The sequence below is a fragment of the Leptodactylus fuscus genome, chromosome 2 (assembly GCF_031893055.1).
Source record: "Leptodactylus fuscus isolate aLepFus1 chromosome 2, aLepFus1.hap2, whole genome shotgun sequence".
In the NCBI taxonomy this organism is placed as follows: Eukaryota; Metazoa; Chordata; class Amphibia; order Anura; family Leptodactylidae; genus Leptodactylus; species Leptodactylus fuscus.
The window spans coordinates 70904456-70926222 of NC_134266.1; positions in this window are offsets into that span (position 1 = coordinate 70904456).

A 21767-nucleotide genomic window follows, 5' to 3' on the forward strand; every position below is an offset into this window, starting at 1 on the left:
ATTGACCTCAGATCCAGACATCAGCCTTTGTGAGCTGAAGAGAGCCAATCCTGTGGGACAGTGAGGACTGGACTGAAGCAGGTAATTCAGGAATGAAGCACTTGGTAAGATAAGTAACTACCCCGCTTATTAGCACATGTATATTACTATCAGACACAACCATAACATTTCTGTTGAGAGTGCCTCTTTAAGTGGATGTGAAATTTCTTAATGCATTTTTTGTCTGCTCTGCTTCTGTAACTACAAATTATAATTTTACATGTAAAAAATTTTAGCTAGATATGTAAAGGATTGGTTGAAGGTATTGTAACTATGTGTACGTCTATGTTTACTTCTCTCGTTCATTATCCCATTTCCTAATCAGTAAAGTAATTGAAATGACTGATAGATGGCGCAGTAGATGCTCAGTAATGATAATTATAAGTAACTAGCTGGTACCCGCGACTTCGTCTGCGGTGATTGTAGCAGTGGGTATATACAGGGGTGGGTAAGGTTTTCGTACTGTGTATAAGGGATGGGATATGAAATGTAAGTTTGTATCTTGTTTTTGCTATAATTCAGAGAATACGTGAGACTTTTGTGTTGAAGTTAATTTGTATTTGAGCTGCTATACGGTGTTGTGAGAAATTTTACATAGTGACTTTGGGACAGAAGTATTTGAAGTTAACCCTTTCCCGTTCATGGCATTTTTTGATTTTCGTTTTTCATTTTTGACTCCCCTCCTTCTAAACCCCATAACTTTTTTATTTCTCCGCTTCCAGAGCCATATGAGGTCTTAATTTTTCCTGGGTCAAATTTTTCTTCATGATGCCACCATTATTTATTCTATATAATGTACTGGGAAGCAGGGAAAAAATTCAGAATGGGGTGGATTTGAAGAAAAAATGCATTTCTGCGACTTTATTACGGGCTTTGGTGTTACGGCGTTCACTGTGCAGCCAAAATGACATGTCCCCTGTATTCTGTGTTTCGTTACGACTCCGGGGATACCAAATTTATATGGTTTTATTTACATTTTGACGCCTTAAAAAAATCCGAAACTGTGTTAAAAAATTTTTTTTTGAAAAGTCGCCATATTCCGACAGCCGTAACTTTTTTATACGTGCGTGTATGGGGATGTATAGGGCGTCTTTTTTTGCGGGACCGGGTGTACTTTGTAGTTCTACCATTTTCGGGAAATGTTATTGCTTTGATCACTTTTTATTCAAATTTTATCAGAATCAAAACAGTGGAAAAACGGAAATTTGGCACTTTTGACCATTTTTCCTGCTACGGCGTTTACCGAACAGGAAAAATATTTCTATAGCTTTGTAGAGCGGGCGATTTAGGACGTGCGGATACCTAACATGTATGTGTTTCACAGTTTTTAACTACTTTTATATGTGTTCTAGGGAAAGGGGGGTGATTTGAATTTTTAATCCTTTTTATTTGTTTTTATATTTTTTTTAACTTTTTTTTAAACTTTTTTTTTTGCATTTATTAGACCTCCTAGGGGTATTGACATGGGTGGGCGGTGTCGCGGATCGTCAGAGCGGTGGGGGTCGGCAAACATGGCTGCTCCGGAGCGTTAAAGAGAGCCTCCTGGAGTATCGTTAAGGTGAGGGGCAAAGTGGTAAAGTATATGTATATGTGATTGTGTGGGGTTAGGGGCAAGGCTGTAGAGGGTAATATGAATTTTGTGGCTTGCTATGGTCCAAAGTGTGTGAGATTGCAGAGATGGTGGTGTGAGTTTGGGTTTTGTGGGGGTCCTGGCACAAACGTATGTGCGCTATTGTGACGAAAAGTAGCCTATTGCGCAATCCAGTGTAGTGACTATGTTTGTGGAAAATTTCAGCCAAATCGGTCGAGCAGGTTTTGCGTGATTGACTAACAAACATCCGAACACACAAACCCACAAACATCCAAACTCACAAACTTTCACATTTATAATATTAATAGGATACTAATGACTAAAGAGATGAGTGAACAGCGTTCGATCGGATATCAGGCTGTTCGAGTCAAACACCAGGTGGCAAACTCACTAAAAATTCGATTCCCCTCCCACCTTCCCTGGCGCTTTTTTGCACCAATAACTGCGCAGGGGAGGTGGGACAGGAACAACAACAATGGAGGCATTGAAAAAAAATCGCAAAAAAGTAATTGGCTGGCTAATTCAAGTGACCTCCAATTTATACGAATAGTGGATTTAATATCTGGTTCATATGAGACTGTGAACTATGTGATTGTGAGACAGGGATAGATGTACTGGCAGGGTTAGCTAGGGATTATCTTTATTTAGGTGGGAATGTCACTCACCCAGCTCTTTGGGGCTCTATCTGGTCGGGATCCCTGTCAGCTCGCGATATGCACGAGCTGACTTTTTCCCATAGGAGTGCATTGACCAGTGTTGATTGGCCGAATGCCATACAGAGTACAGCATTTGGCCAATCAACACTGGTTCTGCTGGAGGCTCATCTGTGAGGAGACGGAGTCTAAGATCGGACCAGAATGGAGACTGCTGCGGACCGATCTTAGACTCTGCCTCCTCTGGCAGAACCAGCGTTGATTGGCCAAATGCTGTACTCTGTATGGCATTCGGCCAATCAACGCTGGTCAATGCATTCCTATATCGAGATGTAGCAGTGCTGGCTGTGTGCTCATCTCAACTACTCTGGAGATGCAGCCGAGCTGAGCGCACGGCCAGCACTGCTAGACCGGAGATGAAGCAGAGCTGGCCATGAGCTCAGCACGGCTACTCCGGAGATACAGCCAAGCCGAGCGCACGGCCAGCACTGCTACACCAGAGAACCGCTGCTACACTGGAGAACCGCTGAACCCTGCTGCACACTCAGCTCTGCTGCATCAGAGATGCGCTGAACCCTGCTCCACACTCAGCTCTACTGCATCAGAGATGCGCTGAACCCTGCTCCACACTCAGCTCTACTGCATCAGAGATGCGCTGAACCCTGCTCCACACTCAGCTCTACTGCATCAGAGAAGCAGCATCTATCTACTGCGCCATCTATCAGTCATTTCAATTACTTTACTGATTAGGCAGACTTGGTGACCCTCCTGAGTCGAATAGTGGTTTCCCCTTAAACAAGTATTTATTCCCCATAGACTATAATGGGGTTCAATGTTTGATCTAACAGTAGAGTATTGAACTTGAATCAAACTTCGAACATTTCACTGTTCGCTCATCTCTACTAATGACATCATTTACAAAGATGAGGTCGAGAAGGAATAGGTGGATGATGATGATGATGATGGAGAAGAGAATCTGCCAGATACAAGCGACCAAGCTCAGTGACTCTCTGGACAGTGACTCTCCATATGTCTGTTCCTCTTGCTCTGAGATGAGAGTTTATATCCTTTCAATTGTATAACTAGTTCAGGGTTATGTCAAAGAGCAGGGAGAATGGCAGACCAAGAACACAACACTATGCAGGATGCCAACCAAATTTTACGTTATTCTGAGTACAGCCTCATGCAAAGTGAGAATGGCACCTTGACAGCTGTGAATGCATATATATACATATATCCTAATTGTATGCGCGTCTTATTTTGGCATGTCATACTTTCAGAGTACACGATGACAGGTCAAATCAATAGGCTATGGGGACTTAATGACAGCTGCCCTAGACATAATCCTACATTAATTCCACTTCCCCACATCATACTCTGTATAATTTGCTCCATAGGGATTGAAATAAATCTGACAGAATGACGTTGCATTGTGGAAAGATCATAGAATTTGCAACCTCATATTTATATATTCATATGGCTGTATATGGACAGAAATTGCTTCATCAGTCAGCATTTTATACTAAACTAGCACAATTTTTTATTTCCTTGGCCACTAGAAAGGTCCATGATGTAAATTATAGAGAAGGAAATCCTTTTACTGGTGATTGTATATGTGAGTTATCCACACACTTCTGGGTCTCAGTCGTGTCATGTGACCAGCATAAGACTCTCCATATTCAGCATCTTATGTGTGTACCGGAGGTCAGTTTCTCCATTTATTAAAGTCTTAAAGGGGCTTTTCCAGCCCCAAATCAAGTTTTCATACTGATGACAGTGATCTGTCGGGGTCCGACTCCTGGACCCTACACAGATCAGCTCTTGCTGTAGCCCACAGTGCTGGAAGCTGCTAGTGGACGGGCAGCACGTGTAAGAGTGGTGCTGCATATGCTGCCCATCCACTAGCAGCTTCCTATCAGCATGAAAACTCGATTTGTGGCTGTAAAATAGTTTTATGTCAATATGTCTTTGTAGAATGGAAGGAAATCCATGCAAACACGGGGAGAACATACAAACTCCTTGAAGACATTGTTCCGGGTGGGATTTGAACTCAGGACTCCAGTGCTGCAAGGCTTCAGTGCTAACCACTAAGCCACCATGTTGCCCTATAACCGGCCATTTTCTTGTTGCCTGGGCATGTGCAGTCCGCTGTGCCCGAAACCCAGGACGGAAGAAGACACAGGGAGAGGGCGTTCCAGAAGAAGATAGAGGCGGCGTTGGAGAGTTGAAAAATTGGACATTACGCCTCATTTACAAAGGGTTCAGACAATTTCTAAAACTTTATACTACTTGTCTGACAAATGGACCTGCTGTCCAGTACAGGACAATGTCTGTATAGCGCTGCGGAATAAGATGGCGCTATATAAGTAAGTACAATAAATAATAATAAAGGGTCTCGTCAAAGAAGCAGGACTAAATATGTGATGCACCAACAAGATTTTGGAGAATGTTTTTTATGTGAAACTAAGTTTACACTGTATAAAACTTTGATGTTATTAGTTTATTTGCTCCACTTGTAGAGTCTGATTGCCAGTCACATGACACAATGGAGGACCAGAAAGGAGTGGATAACTCATACGTACAGCCAGCAGTAAGAGGATTACCTTCTCTACATCTCCTCTCTACTTGGGCAGAGAATAAAAAAAAAAAATTGTGAGGTTTTTTTTTGTTTTGTTTTAAGTGTTATGCATGTTAAGAAATGACACAACAGGTGGTGTGCAGAGATAAAAGTTGGAACTAATGATGTGATGCTCTCCAACTGCAGTGGCACACCTGGACATCACCTATGTAGTCCCCAAGCCAGATGACAAAATTAGCTCAGCTAATTCAGATGCTGAGAATCATTTAGACCCCCAACCACTTCTGCACTTGAGAATTCTGTCACCTTTTTGCCTTGATTACTCAAAAATGTTGTGACATTTGCATTTTCATGGCGCTTACTCTCCTTTTATAAAGAGGGTTGAAAGTGGATGTGGTTAGATTGTTAAGGAACATAAATTGTTGCAATCTCACTCCAGAAGGTAGTGGCAGAGAAAGTGGAATAACATCCCAGAACAGAAATATTCAACTTAAAGGGAACCTATCACCATGAAAATGCTGCTGTTATAGATCATATGTATTATCTATTTATGGTTTAATGAAGTAATTGAGTCGACCTTGGGGCAGTCCTAACTGCAATACAGAACTTAGATTCCATTTATCCTGAACATGTATTATAGTCCAGAGCTGAACTTGTTATCAGAAACAGTGGGCAGTAACATAATTAGAGATAATCGAAATTGCCAAATCCATTTGGTATCAGGTTCACTTGAATTGGCTTTTAGATTTAATTCAGCCCAAATAAACTCAGTCCGAACTGAAAGTCCGACTATCCTGACCAGTAGTTTATTGGATACCAGAAGGACCAAAGTCAAGGATTACCACGCTTCAATCATTGGATAGATAATCAAACTTTCTTTATTAAAGTTCAGAACAAACACAACGCGTTTCGGGCACAGTTTGCCCTTTTTCAAGTGTAAATGGACTTCTGTGGTTGGCTGGATCCCCCTTCTATACAGTTCTGAGGCATATTCGCTAGTTGTCAATCCCTCACAGAGTCACCTCTGTGTGGATTTTATCACTACATCACCTAACAATACTTCACCATATACAGCTCGGTGTTCTTGTTTTTACAGTAGTTTATTGGACATTTTTGGACACGTGGCATAATGAAATAGTCCAGTAGCCACTTAGCCATTCATTTTCTTTTGATGACCAGGATGATCTCAGACCACATGATCTCAACTGTCCAAAGGTAGTCTCATCTTGCAGTTGTCATTGGCTAGTTTAGATTAGGTTACTTATGGCCATTGAAAGTAACCCAGCCCAAATCAAAAACCAACCAATGAGATATATAATCAGCTTCTATCTGTCATTGGCAAGTTTAGATCATGTGGCCAAGGTTACTTTCGACCGTTGAACGTAGGTCTCAGTGACCAAGAGTTATCAGTGAGCTAGCTAGCTAGAGAATTAGTCCAGAAGTTTCAAATTCACTGGAGCCCAAAAGTTTTGAGAAGATAATTCTATTTGTATTGAATTGCTTCACTTATCTTTACATAAAATCCAATGAGTCATTTAGTTTTAACATCATTGCAATACTGAATAATGCCAAAATGCAAATCATCAGAATAAGTTCTGCTGAGACAATGAACCAGTGGTGAACACCGAGAGTTGTATGCTGCGACGTCTCTAGAGCTGAATACAAGTAAGGGTCTATGTATGTGTATTTGGCTATTCTAATCAACAGAAACTTTCATTAAGACGAGGTTTCCTCTGGGTACTGAGGTTTCCTCCCACACTCCAAAGACATACTGATAGGTAATATATAGTGTGAGCCCTATACAGGACAGTAATTGACTACGTCTGTAAAGCGCTGCAGAATATGTTGGTGCTGTACAAGTAAGCAGAAAAAATATATTAAATACGACAATCTAACGAGCCGTGTCTTATATATTCTTATATATTCTATATATATAAGTCATTAAGAAAAAGATTAATAATGGGATGGATGGTAATTTCTGCATGGGGGAACTGTCACTTTATGTCTGCAAAGGTTTGACTCATTTCTCATTTGGGACTTAGTTTCAAATATAGCACAAGGAAGACAATAGCAGAACAGTATGTAGGCTGAGGAATTTCACAGCTAGGACCAACTATTTGTAGGGAATTGGTTTATATCCAGTACCCTCAAATTAACAATAGAAGACGCACTGTGGTGATTGCAGTTTACGATTGGCACATTTCGGCTGACAAACAGCATTTCACAAAAGCAGCCAAGTGTGCAGTAATGAATGGCTCTGTGAAATCTAGTGTTCTTTACCGTGTAGCGTATATTTAACCAATCAATGTGTGCATCACACTGCTTACAATCCCAAGTGAGTTTTGCCCTTTCGTCTACTTTACAATGAACTCTCAACTATTAACTGCTAAATAAAAACATAATGGGGCAGATTTATTAAGCTATGCCAGAAAAAAGGCATTCAAAAAAGTTGCAAACCTCAGGTCCGTAAACCTCCAAATTTGTCGAAAATTACATTTTTACGCCATTTTCACCACTGTATTAAAGGATGTGCCATAGTAGGGGATGGCTATCATGAGTGTCACTGTGCAGGGAAAACTGTGAAGTTCCAGGCTCATGATGTCACTGTGCAGGGAAAACTGTGCAGGAGGGGCTGAAGCTCCAGGCTCATGATGTCACTGTGCAGGAGGGGCTGAAGCTCTGGGCTTATGATGTCACTGTGCAGGGAAAACTGTGCAGGAGGAGCTGAAGCTCTGGGCTCATTATGTCACTGTGCAGGGAACACTGTGCAGTAGGGACTGAAGCTCCAGGCTCATGATGTCAGTGTGCAGGGAAAACTGTGAAGGAGGGACTGCAGCTCTGGGCTCATGATGTCACTGTGCAGTGAAAACTGTGCAGCTCCAGGCTAATGATGTCACTGTGCAGGGAAAACTGTGAAGGAGGAGCTGAACCTCCAGGCTCATGATGTCACTGTGCAAGGAAGAAGGGACTGAAGCTCTGGGCTCGTAATATTACTGTGCATGGAAAACTGTGAAGGAAGGGCTGAACCTCCAGGCTCATGATGTCACTGTGCAAGGAAGAAGGGACTGAAGCTCTGGGCTCGTAATATTACTGTGCATGGAAAACTGTGAAGGAGGGACTGCAGCTCTGGGCTCATGATGTCACTGTGCAGGGAAAACTGTGAAGGAGGGACTACACCTCAGGCTCATGATGTCAGTGTGCAGGGAAAACTGTGAAGGAGGGACTGAAGCTGTGGGCTCATGATATTACTGTGCATGGAAAACTGTGAAGGAGGGACTGCAGCTCTGGGCTCAAGATGTCACTGTGCAGGGAAAACTGTGCTGCTCCAGGCTCATAATGTCACTGTGCAGGGAAAACTGTGAAGGAGGGACTACAATCCGGGCTCATGATGTCACTGTGCAGGGTGTGCATGCAATATGTTAAAGTTTGAGTAGTGGGGCTGTAACAGATATTGCTGTGGAGTTCACTACACTAGATTAGATAGACATGATACATATATATATATATATATATATATATATATATATATATATAGTGCCAACATATTCCGCAGCGCTGTACAATTTGTAGGGTTCAAATACGGACAGAAAGATGCATAACAAGGAAAGTCATTTCACACACTGGGACTGAGGGCCCTGCTCGCAAGAGCTTACAATCTATGAGGTAGAGAGGGTGACACAAGAGGTAGCAGGGGCTGCATTGCTTATACAGAGGTCAGACAGTGTTGTAATAGAAGTTACATTACATTACACAAACATAAAACTTTATGAGCCATCACCAGCCGTGTCCTTTAACATGTGGATGGAGCTTGGACATATAAAGTTAGCCTGAAATGGCATCACATCATGTGGGGTAATGTGGGAGCGGGGACAGAGGAGGGTTAAATTTTGGGGATTCTAATTATAGTACGGAAGGGTTTACATTAGAAATTGTGATAGGCCTGTCTGAAAAGATGTGTCTTTAGTTATGTTTGAAACGGGAGTTAATCTGATTGTCCGGGGTAGAGCATTCAAGAGAAGTAAGATAAAGTTGCAGAGTTTGTTTATCGCCTATTCTATCCATACTTACTCTGCCTAATATCCTATGGAAGTTCCATTCATAATACATAACACTTTTGAAAGTTCACATAACTTCTTTTGGCATGTTTAAAGGGGCAGATTACAGTAAGGTAAGGTAAATTTGCTGACTGCAGAGTTGCTAATTTAGATTATATTTATTCACCGTGCCTAGGGGAGCACCAACGGTAAATACAAGTATATTGAAAAGTATGGACAACATTACAGAGAATTTCACGATAGATTCATTTCTTTTTCCTACAAGACCAGACAGCACATTCCATCATTTAATTCTTTGCTCTCTCCTACAAAACCCAAAACAAATCAACATCAGTAAATACTTCCAAAACATATTAGTGCTTCACTAAAGCCCCCTCTCAGAGGTAGGACAGCTTGTAAATTCTCTGTTCATTCCTACTGGGCTTTTATAATAATGTTTCAGGTCCACATTTGTAACAACAGTATTTCTTATGAAGATAATGTCTACAAATTATTGTGTAGTTGCTCATTGCTTTGCAATTTGTGTTTACTGTTTAGATTTTTTTTTTATATTCTGTAATTCTATAAGCTCCAGGGGCCTTGAAAAATGATAGGATAAAGGTGATATACCACAAAGCATAGGATGAAGGACAAATTGCTGATCAATGGGAGTCGGACAGCATAGACTCCGACAAGAACTGGGTTAATTACCCCTGCCATGAAGGAAGCCATGAGAAAAGTGGCTACCATTCCAATTCACTTCAATGGGAGCCCAAGAGATAACCGAGCGCTATACTTGGCTATCTCCGGCACTCCCATTGAGGTGAATGGGAGCAGGAGTACCTCTGCATCCACTACGGGGTTTGGTTGTTTTTCCCAAGGCTACATTGACAGAAGGGGTCATTTCAGCCCCACTCCTCACCCTGTTCTCAGGATTGATGGTTATTAGAGATGAGCGAACACTAAAATGTTCGAGGTTCGAAATTCGATTCGAACAGCCGCTCACTGTTCGAGTGTTCGAATGGGTTTCGAACCCCATTATAGTCTATGGGGAACATAAACTCGTTAAGGGGGAAACCCAAATTCGTGTCTGGAGGGTCACCAAGTCCACTATGACACCTCAGGAAATGATATCAACACCCTGGAATGACACTGGGACAGCAGGGGAAGCATGTCTGGGGGCATAAAAGTCACTTTATTTCATGGAAATCCCTGTCAGTTTGCGATTTTCGCAAGCTAACTTTTCCCCATAGAAATGCATTGGCCAGTGCTGATTGGCCAGAGTACGGAACTCGACCAATCAGCGCTGGCTCTGCTGGAGGAGGCGGAGTCTAAGATCGCTCCACACCAGTCTCCATTCAGGTCCGACCTTAGACTCCGCCTCCTCCGGCAGAGCCAGCGCTGATTGGCCGAAGGCTGGCCAATGCATTCCTATGCGAATGCAGAGACTTAGCAGTGCTGAGTCAGTTTTGCTCAACTACACATCTGATGCACACTCGGCACTGCTACATCAGATGTAGCAATCTGATGTAGCAGAGCCGAGGGTGCACTAGAACCCCTGTGCAAACTCAGTTCACGCTAATAGAATGCATTGGCCAGCGCTGATTGGCCAATGCATTCTATTAGCCCGATGAAGTAGAGCTGAATGTGTGTGCTAAGCACACTCATTCAGCACTGCTTCATCACGCCAATACAATGCATTAGCCAGTGCTGATTGGCCAGAGTACGAAATTCGGCCAATCAGCGCTGGCCAATGCATTCTATTAGCCCGATGAAGTAGAGCTGAATGTGTGTGCTAAGCACACACATTCAGCACTGCTTCATCACGCCAATACAATGCATTAGCCAGTGCTGATTGGCCAGAGTACGGAATTCGGCCAATCAGCGCTGGCCAATGCATTCTATTAGCCCGATGAAGTAGAGCTGAATGTGTGTGCTAAGCACACACATTCAGCACTGCTTCATCACGCCAATACAATGCATTAGCCAGTGCTGATTGGCCAGAGTACGGAATTCGGCCAATCAGCGCTGGCCAATGCATTCTATTAGCCCGATGAAGTAGAGCTGAATGTGTGTGCTAAGCACACACATTCAGCACTGCTTCATCACGCCAATACAATGCATTAGCCAGTGCTGATTGGCCAGAGTACGGAATTCGGCCAATCAGCGCTGGCCAATGCATTCTATTAGCCCGATGAAGTAGAGCTGAATGTGTGTGCTAAGCACACACATTCAGCACTGCTTCATCACGCCAATACAATGCATTAGCCAGCGCTGATTGGCCAGAGTACGGAATTCGGCCAATCAGCGCTGGCTCTGCTGGAGGAGGCGGAGTCTAAGATCGCTCCACACCAGTCTCCATTCAGGTCCGACCTTAGACTCCGCCTCCTCCAGCAGAGCCAGCGCTGATTGGCCGAATTCCGTACTCTGGCCAATCAGCACTGGCTAATGCATTGTATTGGTGTGATGAAGCAGTGCTGAATGTGTGTGCTTAGCACACACATTCAGCTCTACTTCATCGGGCTAATAGAATGCATTGGCCAGCGCTGATTGGCCGAATTCCGTACTCTGGCCAATCAGCACTGGCTAATGCATTGTATTGGCGTGATGAAGCAGTGCTGAATGTGTGTGCTTAGCACACACATTCAGCTCTACTTCATCGGGCTAATAGAATGCATTGGCCAATCAGCGCTGGCCAATGCATTCTATTAGCGTGAACTGAGTTTGCACAGGGGTTCTAGATGCTGAGTGTGCATCAGATGTGTAGTTGAGCAAAACTGACTCAGCACTGCTAAGTCTCTGCATTCGCATAGGAATGCATTGGCCAGCCTTCGGCCAATCAGCGCTGGCTCTGCCGGAGGAGGCGGAGTCTAAGGTCGGACCTGAATGGAGACTGGTGTGGAGCGATCTTAGACTCCGCCTCCTCCAGCAGAGCCAGCGCTGATTGGTCGAGTTCCGTACTCTGGCCAATCAGCGCTGGCCAATGCATTCTATTAGCCCGATGAAGTAGAGCTGAATGTGTGTGCTTAGCACACACATTCAGCTCTACTTCATCAGGCTAATAGAATACATTGGCCAATCAGCGCTGGCCAATGCATTCTATTAGCTTGATGAAGCAGAGTGTGCACAAGGGTTCAAGCGCACCCTCGGCTCTGATGTAGCAGAGCTGAGGGTGCACAAGGGTTCAAGTGCACCCTCGGCTCTCCTACATCAGAGCCGAGGGTGCGCTTGAACCCTTGTGCAGCCTCGGCTCTGCTACATCAGAGCCGAGGGTGCGCTTAAACCCTTGTGCACACTCTGCTTCATCAAGCTAATAGAATGCATTGGCCAGCACTGATTGGCCAGAGTACGGAATTCGGCCAATCAGCGCTGGCCAATGCATCCCTATGGGAAAAAGTTTATCTCACAAAAATCACAATTACACACCCGATAGAGCCCCAAAAAGTTATTTTTAATAACATTCCCCCCTAAATAAAGGTTATCCCTAGCTATCCCTGCCTGTACAGCTATCCCTGTCTCATAGTCACAAAGTTCACATTCTCATATGACCCGGATTTGAAATCCACTATTCGTCTAAAATGGAGGTCACCTGATTTCGGCAGCCAATGACTTTTTCCAATTTTTTTCAATGCCCCCGGTGTCGTAGTTCCTGTCCCACCTCCCCTGCGCTGTTATTGGTGCAAAAAAGGCGCCAGGGAAGGTGGGAGGGGAATCGAATTTTGGCGCACTTTACCACGCGGTGTTCGATTCGATTCGAACATGGCGAACACCCTGATATCCGATCGAACATGTGTTCGATAGAACACTGTTCGTTCATCTCTAATGGTTATCACAACAGTCAGATCCCCTCCGATTAGCAATTTCTGGTCTATCCTATGGATAGAGGATAAATATGTTTCATTGCATAACCCCGGTAAAGCAATAATAGAGACATATATTAATGGAAGAAATACCAGTGTTACCCATGTATTAAATTATATTACATTTTCTTGTGTCAAAGTGAAATCTGGCTAGTAAAAAACTTAATTTTTATTGCATATGCCTCACCTATTCTGGATTCAAGCAGTACTTTTCTCTCTGCATGACTCATGCGGACACAGCGCGCATAACACACGGACACCATTATAGTCTATGAGGTCCGTGTGTTTTCATTTACCACTTTTAATGCACTCAGTGTTCCATTTGGGGGGTCCCTAAGTGGACTCACTGAACGGAATACTGAATGCAGATGTGAACCAGGTCTTATTTTTTGTAATACCATGGGCCGTTGACTAAGATAATCTCAATACCACCCATAGCTGCAGAAGCGTGCTTATATGGGATACATTCAAGTTATAAATGTGATGTATTTGATCAATCCAATATAGAGCTGTCTCCAATGGTCCTGTGGTATGTGAAAAAATGGGTATCTGAATAAAAACACTAAATTAAATGGAACTGTGAAGATGGACATCTGAATAAGCCTTAATCTGACAATGGTCAACAGAGTATGTAGATCCTTGGAGCAACTTCTTCTTCTTCTATAGAGTTGGAAGGGACTACATAGGGCCATCGAGTCCAACCCCCTACAATACAGGTTTCCCTAAATCATCCCATCTAAATGCTTGTCCAGCTTCCGCTTGAAGGTTTCCATTGATGGAGAGGTCACCACCTCTCATGGCAGCCTATTCCACTCATTCACTACCCTCACTGTCAAAATTTTTTTCCTAATATCTATTTCATCCCAAACTGAACACAGTACTCCAGGTGGGGTCTAACCAGGGCAGAGTACAGAGGAATAATTACCTCTCTTGATCCAGATTCAATGCTTGCTTCAATACAACCCAGAATATTGTTAGCCTTCTTGGCCACAGCACCACTCCTGATTCGGTACTGTACAGAAAATGTTTCAGTAATGTCATTGAACATCCATAACATTTCTAGTCAGTGGGAGCAGGGATAAAAATGAGTAATTTGGAGCCATCAACCTGAAAACAGGGATGGAACCATTTTTATTCCGAGTCTGGGTAATAGATTACATTTGGAAAATCCAAAAAATTTCAACACCTAGATAGATGGGTGAGCTTGCTGATCCTCCTAGTATTAGAAATTGAGACAGTAACTGTGTCAGATGAGATGAATAAGAGAATGTTCCTACTGAATGGGATATCCAGACAGTAATTGCATTCCGCACTTCTATCTCACGCACTCGTTACTCATTATTCATTGCCAATAACCTTGGGTTATAGCTGTAGATGCCAGAAACTCAGCATACAGCTTCATGAACCGGATATCGAGTGCATATTCAATGCATGAGAAAAGGTTAAAGCGCAAGGTCTGGGTTCACTGACGACCTCAGTCAGACGCAAGTAATTCTGGCACATACAGAGCTGCTGGTTATCTCCTCAGCCTGGATTTATTTGCTGCTTCTAAAATAGATCACCCATTCACTAAGAAGATTTCCCAGCGTACCCAAACACACATCTATTTGTTAATGCTCTAAGATTGTTTTTTTTATTTACAAAACCATTAGCGTTTCTAAAAGCTGCGGATACTTTGTCTGGGTTGTCCCATCCAGTGTTGATGGGGTTAATGAGAATTTTGCTCTCCTGCATTTAAGCACAGATTCTCTAATCTAATTTTAATGGCATTTCCCCAGTGAACACTACTAATTTCTAATGGAGATAGTATTGCAAGGTATAAGCTCAATCTCCCTATCTAAGATCGAATCGTACTCCTGTTTTTCTGCTGCTAGTGCATCTAGCTGAGTTTAATATGCAGCTATCACCTGAGGAAAGAGCCCCATACGGCTCAGGGGAGACTGAAAACACGATAAAATTGACACAAATCCAGACAGCTTCTCCATCAGTCTCCACATTTGGTAAAAATGTCATCAATCCACTCTGATTTCATATTCGGTAAATAGATGGCAGCTTATATACATAGAATACGCACTAAGGCAGGAATAGCAGCAAGGAGAACTAAGAAAGATATCCTTATTATATATAAAGCTGAAAAAAATTATATATATATATATATATATATATATATATATATATATATATGTATATATATATTTATTTATTTATATATGACATTTAGTATCTATTAAGATTATAGTTATAGGCCTAACATATGGAAAGATACCAGCATGCAGATTGCAGACTCACCTTCAGGTATGGAGTTACTCAGTGATTTACTTATAATAGTAGGATAATACATTCAGGTTGGAATTTACCACTAGGTATATGGATAAGACTTAATTAAAGTAATTGTTCAGTAAAGTTATATGTAGGTCAGTACTCACAAGTGTTATTTACCTGCCGTTTATTTTCTTCATTTCTTGTTGCTTAGCTGTTTTTTTGGCTTACCTTTAAGACAGAGCTATGATCTGTGACTACAGACTAGGTACAGCACAACAGGGAACCTAAGTTAGTCAGAGACACACCTCCTGTCTCCTGATTGGTTGTGGCTGCTGCTTTCTGCCTCCCCTTCAGTTCTGCCTCATCTGATTGGCTGCTGTGTATAAACACAATTCTATCGCTTGCTCATCAGCTAACCAGATTCTAAAATAATGACCAGATAATCTCCAGTGAGAAAAATGCAGTTATTAGGCAATGTCTGCACATTTACCAAGGGGAATGAGCCTTGCTAAGGGGAATGCTCCTCTTTAAGGGGGTTATTAAGCGAGCAGCACAGTTTAATGTGGATGGGAGGGGTGCAAGGGTGTTCGCTAGGAGTCCATGGAGAAGGTTGTTGCAGTAATCTAGGTGGGAGATTATGAGGGCAAAGACTACAGTCTTAGCAGTTTCTGGGGTGAGAAAGGAGCGGATTCGATGGATGTTCTTGAGTTGGAGGTGGCAGGAGGTGTTGATGGTTTGAACGTGCGACTTGAAGGATAGGTCAGAGTCCAGGGTTATCCCAAGACATCGGACCCTTGGGACAGGGGTAAGTGTGGTTCCATTAATTTTGATAGATGGGTTAGGTAGAGGGGCCGTGCGAGTTGGAGTGAAGATGAACTCCGTTTTCTCCATGTTGTGTTTGAGAAAGTGGTAGGAGAGCAAGAAGGCCGCTAAACAATCTGGAACTCTGGCCAGCAGGGAGGTAATGTCTGATCCAGAGAAGTATATTTGGGTGTCATCGGCATAGCAATGGTATTGAAAACCATGAGATTCTATGAGTTGGCCCAGGCCAAGGGTGTAGATGGAGCACAGGAAGGGTCCTAGGACGGAGCCTTGGGGGACACCTACAGAAAGAGGGCGTGGTGAGTATGTGGTATACGTATAGACTATCAATGGCAAAATGTGCGCTAAAATATGGTATTTTTGACATACATTTGGTTGTTATAAGTTGGTATACCTTTGTCTATGTCAATTTCAGCCCAAAATATGCAAAAAAAAATTTCTTTTTAATAGGAGTCAAATGCAGATGTATGCATGTTCATAAGCATACAGTTACATACCTCTGGGACATTTGATTAACAGCAAACATGTCCACCAAAAGTAATATCCAAACCCCGTGTGAAGCCTGTGCTTATATGTAACTTCAACATTTCTACTGTTTTGGTATGTAATTCTAAACCAGAAGAAGAGGCATGGAGTTCTATTACATACTAGAATAGCTTTACTCTGACTCTATGTAGTTTCATGCTTTTATAACAATTAGGTTTGTTGATTCTATGAAGTACTTTCAATATTTTCTTTAAAATTAAGTGATAGTCAAGGAAATTACAATAATTTACTAAAAACAAAAAGCAATGTGATCAAACAGAAAGATATCCCCTAACTGGTAATGTAAATTATTTTTGTTATTCATGTTAACTACGTATTCTAAACAGGGCCGCACCTCTAATGAGGAGACGTGAGGCAGCCGCCTCAGGGTGGCAGTTTGGGAGGGGGCGGCAGCCACGGGACTTTTTTTTTTTTACCTAAACAGTCCATCTATCTCCTATCTATCTATCTATCTATCTATCTATCTATCTATCTATCTATCTATCTCCTATCTATCTATCTATCTATCTATCTATCTATCTATCTATCTATCTATCTCCTATCTATTTATCTATCTATTTATCTATCATCTCCTATCTATCTCTCTATCTATCTCTCTATCTATCTGTCTCCTATCTCTCTCTCTCTCTCGCTCTATCTCCTATCTATCTATCTATCTATCTATCTATCTATCTGTCAACAGCATTTTTGGGGCCAAAGATATTTCAACGAATTTAGGGTAACTTTGGGGTGCTGATTCTGAATATGTCATCAGTTTTGCCAGATTGGCTCAAGTTTTTGAGATTTGAGATTCCATGTTAGGATACTCCCATTTTCGTTTCTTATGCTTATTGAATCCTTGCACTTGCACTGCACAGAAATAACAGTCATCATGATGATTTTTTTGCTCTCTCCACACCATTGGAACACCAAATTTGAAGCTTTTTCTTTGTCCTTTGCTCCATTTTCGTAATAATTCGATACATGCTTTGCACACTATGTGTGGTGCCCAAGACTTGTCTTGGTCCCCAAGCATAACCTCAAAATAGGCCAAATACACTTTTTTTTATGAAGTCTGTTATGTTTCTTCTATGTTTTTGCAGTGTATATTCACCACAAATGTAACAGAATGAGTCTGGATCGTTAAGACAACTTCTTCTTGATGAGTTCATGCTTTTCACTGGAAAACAGACAACAACATAAAGTTAGTGCAAAAATCAAGCTATGAACAAACTTTTAGAACACTAATTAACAAAAAACTATATTGAGAACTGCTCAGTTCAAGTACTAATCCAAAGAAATTAATGAGATGATGCGTCGCATTTACCAACAAGTGCTATAAATAAGATACCAAAAATCTCAAAAACTTGAGCCAATCTGGCAAAACTGATAGCATATTCAGAATCAGCACCCCAAAAATACCCCAAATTCATTAAAATATTTAGGACACCAGTAAATTTTTTTTTTTTTTTGTTGACCTGTGTTATCTATTCTCTATCTCTATCTATCTCCTATCTATCTATCTATCTATCTATCTATCTATCTATCTATCTATCTATCTATCTATCTATCTATCCATCTATCTATCTGTCTGTATTTCCTTCTATACATATCTACCATTATACATACTAGAATTGTATTTTATAATGTGATGCTTAGTCCCGGTTCACATCTGCATTCAGGTTTCCGTTCGGGGAGTCTGCTTGGACACTCCCCAAACAGAAACCTATACGCACACCCTTGCGTCATAGCTTCAAACTGCCCCATGAGGCCTCTGTATTCTGGAGCCTGGTGCCCTCCCAGCTACCACCCTACCAATGATTGATATCCACCGTGTATACAGGAAGATGCATTGGTAACTGTCAATCAAAGAGGAGAAGAGAGGCTGGGGAGTGACAGGTACATGAATACAGCAGATTTACTACCATGAGTCTGCTGTATTCTTTCTTATCATGTATTATATCCAAGCAAGCCTTTCCTTATAATAGCTCAGTGTACATATCCCTGTAATGTGCTGCCTATAAATAGGAGACCATGTTCTGATGAAAGATTTATATGACAATTTGATATGCTGATATTTGTAGCTTGTAGTGATCAATATCTCCTTGGCTTGATCTTGTGGGTTTGTGTGGCAATAACCCAAAATTTGATATGCATGACAATTAATCTGATACATAGGGGGTAATATATAGAGTATGGCAAATCTCCTTGCCCCTTCCCTGCCCTTAGTTCAGGAAATTCCACCTTGAGCTGAAGACATAAATCTAAAACAAACTAGTTGCTAAGGACATGCTTCCTGACAACTCCTTGGGAACACTGTGGTTGCTACATAGTGTATTCCTAGAAACCAGACCTCATTCAGCAGTTCAGCTCAATTCTGGACCATCTGGCACAAGAGGAGAGGCATTTCAGAAGTAAAGTCGTGTCATTTACCATCTTATTCTGCACTATTAGGATAAGGCCTCACATAGTGTAAATGCTCCGGTTTGGCAGTGGAAAAAAAAGCAGTGTTTTATAGTCATTGCAATGAATGGGATTCTAGTGAATCCCAACCACACCTTATGGAAAAATACACACAGCTGTTGCAGAATGTCAATTATACCTTCGGAAATACCAGCGGTTTCCTTTTAGCAGTGGCGTAACTACCGCCATAGCAGCAGAGGCAGCTGCCACAGAGCCCGGGACATTAGGGGACCGGTGACAGCCGCTACCACTGCTATCTGTCTATTCGGACCCTCGAGTATAATGATCGGAGGCCCGGGAGAGGTAAGAAACATAAAAAACACTGTTACTTACCTCTCCACGATCCTGGCCAGGCCTCCTTTCTAGTTGTCTGACGGTCGGATGTCACATGACCCGGGACGCAGGACATTCCTAGTTACGCCACTGCCTTATCGGTATGATGGATGCAGAAAGTCTGCAGAGGTTTTCTTTTGTTAAAAACACTGCGGGAAAAACCATTATACGGCTTTTCCCACATCACTTTTTTGTTTTGGCCCAGTGTGTGGGGCCTTAGACTAAATCAGATTTCTCTTTAAAATGTTTTCCTTTAGGTGCGGCAACAGAGGGCGAAGGGGGATTTGAAGCTCTTCTGATGCCAAAAGTAGGAGTTTTGGAATAACCAGGTATTTGACCAACAGTATGATATGGTGGCCAACCAGAAGCAACTCTTTTTTTTTTTTGGCTCACGGAGGGGGGTTCAGAGTTGGAAACTCCACTCAATGATGTCTTTATGCCCCGATAATACATGAGTACATAGTCTTTTTCTTGAGACAAGTCAAATGTTATTACATTTATAAATCTTTCATTAGTATTGTATTCTCAAACAGGTACCATTTCAGTTTTATATTATTTTCACCTATTATAGAGCAAAACTAATTGTTAATGCACATCCTTTCACATATTACACATGTTTTTCTCCATCTGCAGTAATGTTCTTACTCTCGGAAGTCCAAGTATATGAAGCAGAAAGATCGGTGATCTTTAGTTCAAGTTCGTTCCCTGCGAATTGAAGAGAAAGACTCTCAGAATCCGGAAATAACACCCATGTGCAGAAGCCCATAGGATTGCCAGGTCATGCATTTAAAGGGAAACAATCATTAAACCACTAAGTTTAATATGTTGTGGGGAGAGTGAAAGGAAATTTTTCCTCCGCAGTGTAATATGTGACAGCTATCAGGGCACTGGAAATTGGAAATGCTGAAATTGGTTAGCCATGGCTTCAATTCTGAACGCATGCAGCAAGTTATTACTGAGGTCAATGAAAAGGTTTCATCTCAAAATAAACACCATTCACAAAAGGGGGCATACTAAAAATAGAAACTAAGTAAATCGGTAACCCTATAATAGTAATAAATTCCAACATGGTGACCATGTTAAATTCACACAGGAAAAGGACTTGTCACCATTTTCTTCCCTGTGGTACTGATTCTCCATGTGGAGATCTACCAAGTACAGTAGGCCTTCTTTAGAGCAAGGTTGCATGGGAAGAAGTATGCAAAATAACTCTCCTCCAGAAGGTGGGGAACCTATCTCTAATGCCATCAACAGACAGAGGGAAGTCTATACTTATCATCTCCTTTTATCTAAAGGCTAGTTCACACGGGGTTCCGTGTGAACACAGTCCGTAGCAGTTGCCGCAACAAGATGCCCAAATGAATGGGCCTAGACCTGAGGATGGTGTCGTGAGGCAGACTGAATCAGCCGCGGAATCCACCTGAAGAGAGGGCAGCTTGCTTCTTTTTTCCGCAAGTGGGAACAAACTGCTCGCGGAAAAAGGAAATGGCCCAGCTCCCATTGATTTCAATGGGAGGCGGCAGGATTTTGACGCGGATTCCGTGTCAAGATCCTGACTATTCTGCCCCATGTAAACTAGCCCTAAGCTGGTCTCTGACAGGTAGAATGGCTTAATTTTACAATGAGAATTTCTGGAGTTTTAGAAAGAGAATAGTCTTGGCTTAGGGAGCGTTCACACTACTCGTGTGAATACTAGTGTCCGATGCTAATGTCCGGGCAAAATTTTGCACGGACATTATCATCGGACACTAGCTGTGTCCGTTACATTTTGCATTGATATAAATGGACATCGGGTGCGTTCTTTTACTGTCCGTGGGTGTCCTTAACTGTCCGTTCACAAAGATGTCCGATTTTTCAAGCGGACAGCAAAAACCTACATGTAGGTGTGAGCATGACCTCTGACACTGGCTGCCTGTGATTGGAGCTCTGAATCAAACCCTCTGCCTGGCACCACCCTTCTGATATCACATCGAGCACCAAAACTAACTGCACTTCTTACTTGGGAACTTTGGGAACTAAAGAAAAAATTCCAACCTCACTGAAATCAGCAGCACCTATTAACAGATCCTAAGAGCTTGAATTGGTGGAGGTGAAGAAGTGTCCTCTTTAGGTTAAGGCCCAACATAGTGGGCACAGTCAAAAAGTGCTGTAAACAGATCATATTTTTTTCCGCAGCTGTTTTAACAGAAAGTCTTCAGAGTTTTCCTCTGTGGACTTTCTGCTTCAATTATAACTATAGGGAAACCGCCAGGGTTTCCATAGATATCATGGACATCCTGTTTTTTCCAAAAACACTGATATTTTTGGAAATTGCGCACATTTTTCTGCAGTGTGTGGGTGAAATTTGCTAGAATACCATTCATTTTTCAGGGACTGCCAAACTGCAGCGTTCGCCCTATGTAGGGCCCCGACCTTAAGTCGAGCTGCACAGACAAAACCAATGGACAGGTGTGGCACCATTTTTGGAAAAAAGAAGGTACATTATCCTTGTCCTGGACAACATTTTTTAAACACAATGGACAATATGGATATTTTTAGGTGCACTGAAGAGTAACCAAAGCTGTTAGTGTTTACTGCATAAGCTGTCCATAGACAATAACCTATTAG